This window comes from Oncorhynchus masou, unplaced genomic scaffold (genome assembly GCF_036934945.1).
Source record: "Oncorhynchus masou masou isolate Uvic2021 unplaced genomic scaffold, UVic_Omas_1.1 unplaced_scaffold_3925, whole genome shotgun sequence".
NCBI lineage: Eukaryota > Metazoa > Chordata > Actinopteri > Salmoniformes > Salmonidae > Oncorhynchus > Oncorhynchus masou.
This window is the reverse complement of record NW_027010328.1, coordinates 24,628-30,846: the sequence shown is the minus strand read 5'-3', so window position 1 is coordinate 30,846 and position 6,219 is coordinate 24,628.

Genomic DNA, 6,219 nt, shown 5'->3' with positions numbered 1-6,219 from the left:
GGTGGTCAGTGGGTCAGGGTGGTCAGGGTAGTCTGGGAAGTCAGGGTAGTATGGGTGGTCAGGGTAGTCTGGGTAGTCTGGGTGGTCAGGGTAGTCAGGGTAGTATGGGTGTTCAGGGTGGTCAGGGTAGTCAGGGTAGTCTGGGTGTTCAGGGTGGTCAGGGTCGTCAGGGTAGTCTGGTTGTTCAGGGTAGTCAAGGGAGTCAGGGTAGTCTGGGTGTTCAGGGTAGTCTGGGTGGTCAGGGTGGTCTGGGTGGTCTGGTTGTTCAGGGTAGTCAGGGGAGTCAGGGTAGTCTGGGTGTTCAGGGTAGTCTGGGTGGTCAGGGTGGTCTGGGTGGTCAGTGGGTCAGGGTGCTCAGGGTAGTCAGTGGGTCAGGGTGGTCAGGGTAGTCTGGGTGTTCAGGGTGGTCAAGGTGGTCAGGGTAGTCAGGGTAGTCTGGGTGTTCAGGGTAGTCTGGGTGTTCAGGGTAGTCTGGGTGGTCTGGGTGGTCAGTGGGTCAGGGTGTTCAGGGTGGTCAGTGGGTCAGGGTGGTCTGGGTGGTCAGGGTAGTCAGGGTGTTCAGGGTAGTCTAGGTGGTCAGGGTGGTCTGGGTGGTCAGTGGGTCAGGGTGTTCAGGGTGGTCAGTGGGTCAGGGTGGTCGGGGTAGTCTGGGTGTTCAGGGTAGTCTGGGTGGTCAGGGTGGTCTGGGTTGCCAGGGTGGTCAGAGTAGTCAGGGTGGTCAGGGTAGTCTGGGTGGTCAGGGTAGTCTGGGTGGTCAGGGTGGTCAGGGTAGTCTGGGTGGTCAGGGTAATCTGGGTGGTCAGGGTAGTCAGGGTTGTCAGGGTGTTCAGGGTTGCCATGGTTTCCTGTCTCTTCCTCTATGGTCAGGCTTGTGTTTGATGCTCCATTTGTCACCATACAGGCAGCCAGTGGTCCTCCAGAAGAAACACTCATCACCATTGATGGGAGCCATCCTCCTGGTCCTGGGAAAGACAAACAAACAGTATGAAAACACAAGCACCTCCACGCAAGTGCTCCCATCCCCACCTTCTGTCAGTTATCTGTAATTTTGTACAATTCATGGCCCATAGATTAGTAACAATTTAGAATACAACATTATAAATGCTTATATATGTTTATAATATATAGTTGATGTTTTGACAGATAGTCGGATGTCCTTACCCTGTGGCGGCGTACTGGGAGGCTGAGGAGGTGTTGAGGTCTCGGTTGGAGGTTGGTCCTCTGAGGAGAGGACCTAGCGGTCTGGGTACCAAATCACCAGTCTGGTGCTCTCCAGCTCCACCACCTGGACAGTAGGACAAACTGCATTCACTGTCAAAATCCAAACAACAGCATCCAGTGTCAAAATACATAGAACATCATCCACTGTCAAAATACATACAACAGCATCCACTGTCAAAATACATACAACATCATCCACTGTCAAAATACATACAACATCATCCACTGCCAAAATACATACAACAGCAGCCACTGTCAAAATACATTCAATGGAACCAATAGCATAGTCCCAAAAGTACAATGTAACCAATAGCATTGTCACAATAGTACAAAGGAACCAATGGCATATTCCCAAAAGTACAATCTCCTTTTGTTCAAGCTATATAATTGAAAGCACATCTCACATAGTTAAATGCATTTGGCAGCATTATGTTTCATCCCACCACTCACCTGGAGCCTCTCCAAGGCGAGAGCAGCCATGTTGGTATTCTTGATGTTGACAAAGCCACATCATCTCTCATGTAGAACTCTGATACTCTCTATATCACCACATATATACTCCTGCTTGGAGTTTACCAAAAGGCTCAGTCGGTAGAGCATGGCGCTTGCAACGCCAAGCGTCGTGGGTTCGATTCCCGCTGGGACCACCCATATGTAAAAGTAGTGGCCCCAGCCGACTTGTAAGTCGCTTTGGACAAAAGCGTCTGCTAAATGGGATATATTATATATATTTATTATTATTATATATAACCACAACTAGGGAGAGACTAAACATTGAGAGTATTAGAGTTCTACATTCTATTTCTATGTTATTTACTGTAGACGAGGGGAGATATAATTAGAATGTAGAACTCTGAAAATCTCTCCCCTCACCTGCAGTACAGAACATAGAATGAGATTGTAGAACTGTGATGCTCTCTATGTTCTGTACTGTAGGTGACCGGAGATCGAATTAGAATGTGGAACTCTAAAAGTCGTCCTGTAAGTCTCTCTGGATAAGAGCGTCTGTTGACTAACATGTAGTTAGAGATGCAGATATAGAATTAAAACAGATAGAAATGGGGCATGATGGTCATACGTTTTAAAAAGTTCCAATATGTGTTTCTCAGTGAGGTCTATGGTGACGTTCCCCACCCAGATACAGGGACAAGGGGACCAGAGGAGGAGAGGAAGGGAGGGGACCATGGTCAGAATAAATCCATTACATCAACCTTACAACAACCCAACATTAGAGGGGTACGTTGGGGTCTCTGGGCTTATTTTCTTGGGCTTCTATGGCCATTAATTAATTTTCCCAGGATTCTTCAATTTTCCTGTCCCATGTTATGGTTTGTCTGCCATATTCTTTGTGTGACATGGCCTTTTGATGCCCTTCTCTTGTTATGCCTCTGTAGCAATGCTTTGCAGCTCTGCAGCTCTGCTATAACCTTTGACGTGGTTTCTTAGATACCCTATTTTGCCTAGGGCCCTCTGCATTTCCTTTACTGTGTGAGGCTTGCTGAGCTCTGCTACTTTTTCAAAGAAATTTTGGCTTGCGGTGATTCCAGTGCCTATAGTGAAACCGAGAAAGTTCACTTCCTCTCGACCTATTTGGCTCTTTGTCAAGTTCAGTTTCATGCCTGCTCTGTTGAGTCTGTCTAGGGCTGCTATTACTGCCTCTGTGTGTTCTCTCTATTTGGTCTGGAACAAAAAAAAAAACATTTTTTATGACTCCCCTTACTTAGAATTTTTTTTGCGTCCGATAAGCTGAGGAGATTTTCTTCTCTTTATAGCATATTTATCCCTATGTGGTTTATTATTTTCATATCCTTTTTTTTAAAGTCCATCCTGAAATTGTACCCTGAGGCGTCCACTCTTTGCAATATTTACTTCCATGTAAAGTCCCATTCCCCTACTCCTGTGTCAGTGTCTAACTGACCTAATACATTTGCAAATTTGTAAGAAACAGAATTTGTAAGAAACTGGTTGAAATGAATCAGACGGAGGCCCAGCTACGATGGTCAGAAAGTTTATTGACGAGAGCGCTGGTCTGTTGTACAAAACAATTCATTTTATACAGGCTTCTCACTCACACACATTCACACTAACACAAAGTTTAGGGGAATCCGTGACTTACTCCCCATCCTTCCTACTGCACAAGATAGGGAGACCATGGGAAGTACTCTCAGTGGCCCCGGCCAAGGTCGGCACCGAGTCGTGCTCAGTCCGTTTTTAAGATACTACAACAGACAACAACACACACGGATGTATACAGTATATCACAAAAGTGAGTACATCCCTCACACTTTTGTAAATATTTGAGTATATCTTTTCATGTGACAACACTGAAGAAATGACACTTTGCTACAATGTAAAGTAGTGAGTGTACAGCTTGTATAACAGTGTAAATTTGCTGTCCCCTCAAAATAACTCAACACACGGCCATTAATGTCTAAACAGTGGCAACAAAAGTGAGTGGACCCAAAGTGTCAATATTTTGTGTGGCCACCATCACCATCAGTACTCACTTTGTGGTACCACACACACACCATTAGAATAATCTCATGATTCTAATCAATTTCATCACGATTCTAATCAATTTCATACAATCATATGGTTTCAGGGTGGAATATTCTAACCATTGACATGATCAAATAAATCCCATTAGAAATCCACCCTTAATGACTAAATAATACACACTGATACCTCATGTACTATCTGGAAACTTAAATGGTATCCAAGATGAATTCAAACCAATACATGTATGTACATTCGATATTCATCAATGACTGTTATAGGCCTATATCCGATCATAAAAATCCTAAACGGGAAGCGTTATCACAATCTTCATTAAAAAAAAACTTAACCCTCAAACATATATGGTTTCAGGGTGGAATATTCTAATCATTCACATGATCAAATAAATCCCATTATCACATCCCTAACACAGTGGAGGACCTGGTACGACTACCTGGAGTAGGACCCAAGATGGCTCCCCTGGCACCAGGTCTCTGGCATAGGTAGGTATGGCTCAGTTAGGACTACAAATCCCATATTCTAGTCTGCATGTTGAGATGTGGTCTGATCAGGTGCAGAGTGGTAGTTCTATTGGATTCTATAGTGGGCGTCTTGTCATGGGATACTTTCATTCTACTTTTTGTTTTTATTGTGTGTGTGTGGCTGTGTGTACACACACACGTCCACCGTATCTCCAACCGGCTGGGATGGACGAGAGGTGGGACCAAGAACCCAGAAGAGACACGCAAGGCCCTGGAAGACTGGTTACCAAGGTGACACCACCACTTCCTCTGACCCATCAGGTCACTCGTTAACCAGTGTAATGACGTTGCCCTCTTTGGGTACAGAGAGCACCATCCCCCTCTCTGCTCCTTCAACCAGGCTGCTGTGGTCAGCGAGGTCGTAAATTCCTAGAGAAGACCCTGCCTCATGGCCACACAGTATAGAGACAGAGGGAAGTTTCATAGAGAACAAAGGCATTTCTTCCACCTCACAGAACTTGAGGTCCGAACAACATGTTCCGGAAAAGGTATAAAAGATCGGTGAAGAATCCAGCTTCGAACTGGTCCGTTTGTTACATTTCGGTGAAGCTCATGGGAGACGGTGCGGCCACATTACCATAACGTTGTTTATATAATAGCCTCAGATATGAGGTTTACATCTAATTGTTGTATAAGATGAATGAGTGAGGATGATACTGTTTGTAAAATTGTGTGATGTGATTTTGGACTTTTTAATGAAGGAAACTCACAATTCCCTTCTAAGTTGAACTAAATCAGAGGACCGCCCATGAGCCCAGTTAGGGTCAGGCATCCTGGGACAGGCCCTTTTCTGCAATTCCGAATAAAACCCAAATCTTGAGAATTCCTCAATAGACCATGTTTTTCTCCATTACGAGAGGACAAAGGTTGCAGACCATTGCTGAATCTTTTAACCATACCACGTGGTTAAACTCTTAGACTATCGATAGACAGAATAAGAACAAGTCTTTGATATTAATTACTAGTCTGCAGCTAGGAATTTGGTATCATTGAACGCAAACCGCCGAAACATCCATTCTAACACATGAATGTCGCTCTGAACTATCCCCTCTAACCACAACCGACAATGCTACAAAAGAAAAACTTCTCAACAGCTATCAAGACGACACACTGAGCGTATATATATATAAATATATATAGCAATTGTTCCCGAATGAGTGAGCGTTCATGTGCAAAGGATTAGTATTTCGATTATTATAATTATCAACTCTGGTGACTTCAGGTGACCCCCACCCCCCCTTTTGTCTAACAAGCTGCCATAGCCCACATTCCCCTATCATTTCTTCAAACCATTTTTACTTAGTAATTCACAGAAATGCATCAACTAAGTTAAATCATTTATTTATTATGGATGACTCAAAGTGAAGACTGGGTTCGTGCAGATATGAGACGTTTGGAATGAGACTAACGTGAGGTCAAGTAAATAATTCATTAATTTGAAGACTAATTGATCAGATATTTTATATCTGAAAAGTTTAGGAAATTATAACTTTGTAATCTGAATATTTTCCTTGGTACCCCGACTGCCTAGTTAGTTACATGATTCAGTTTAGTCGCGTAATACTAATTACAGAGAATCTTAGTTATCAAAGTCTTCAATTTTATGATAAAGACACGACACCGGTCACTGACCAATAAGATCCCTTACAGCAGGAAAGAAACATTTTGCCTTCTAGCCGACATGATTTTGATGAAGACAGCGATTGAGGATCTTCCTCTCTTCTCAGACACAGGGATCTATGGAGTGGGATCAATTGGTTGCTGGTGAGCTTTGGTCAACAGGTGTGTCTACCTGTCAATCCTCACAGCACAGCTGCCCCTCCAACCATCAAGCCTCCCCAGCCAAGAAGCCTAAAGTTGGGTCCCCTCGCTCACCACTCCAGGGTCAAGCTGGAGCCTGGTTTGGGGTTACCACCCTCTCCCCTCTGCTGCCCAGAAAGATGAAGTCCAAGCCAAAACT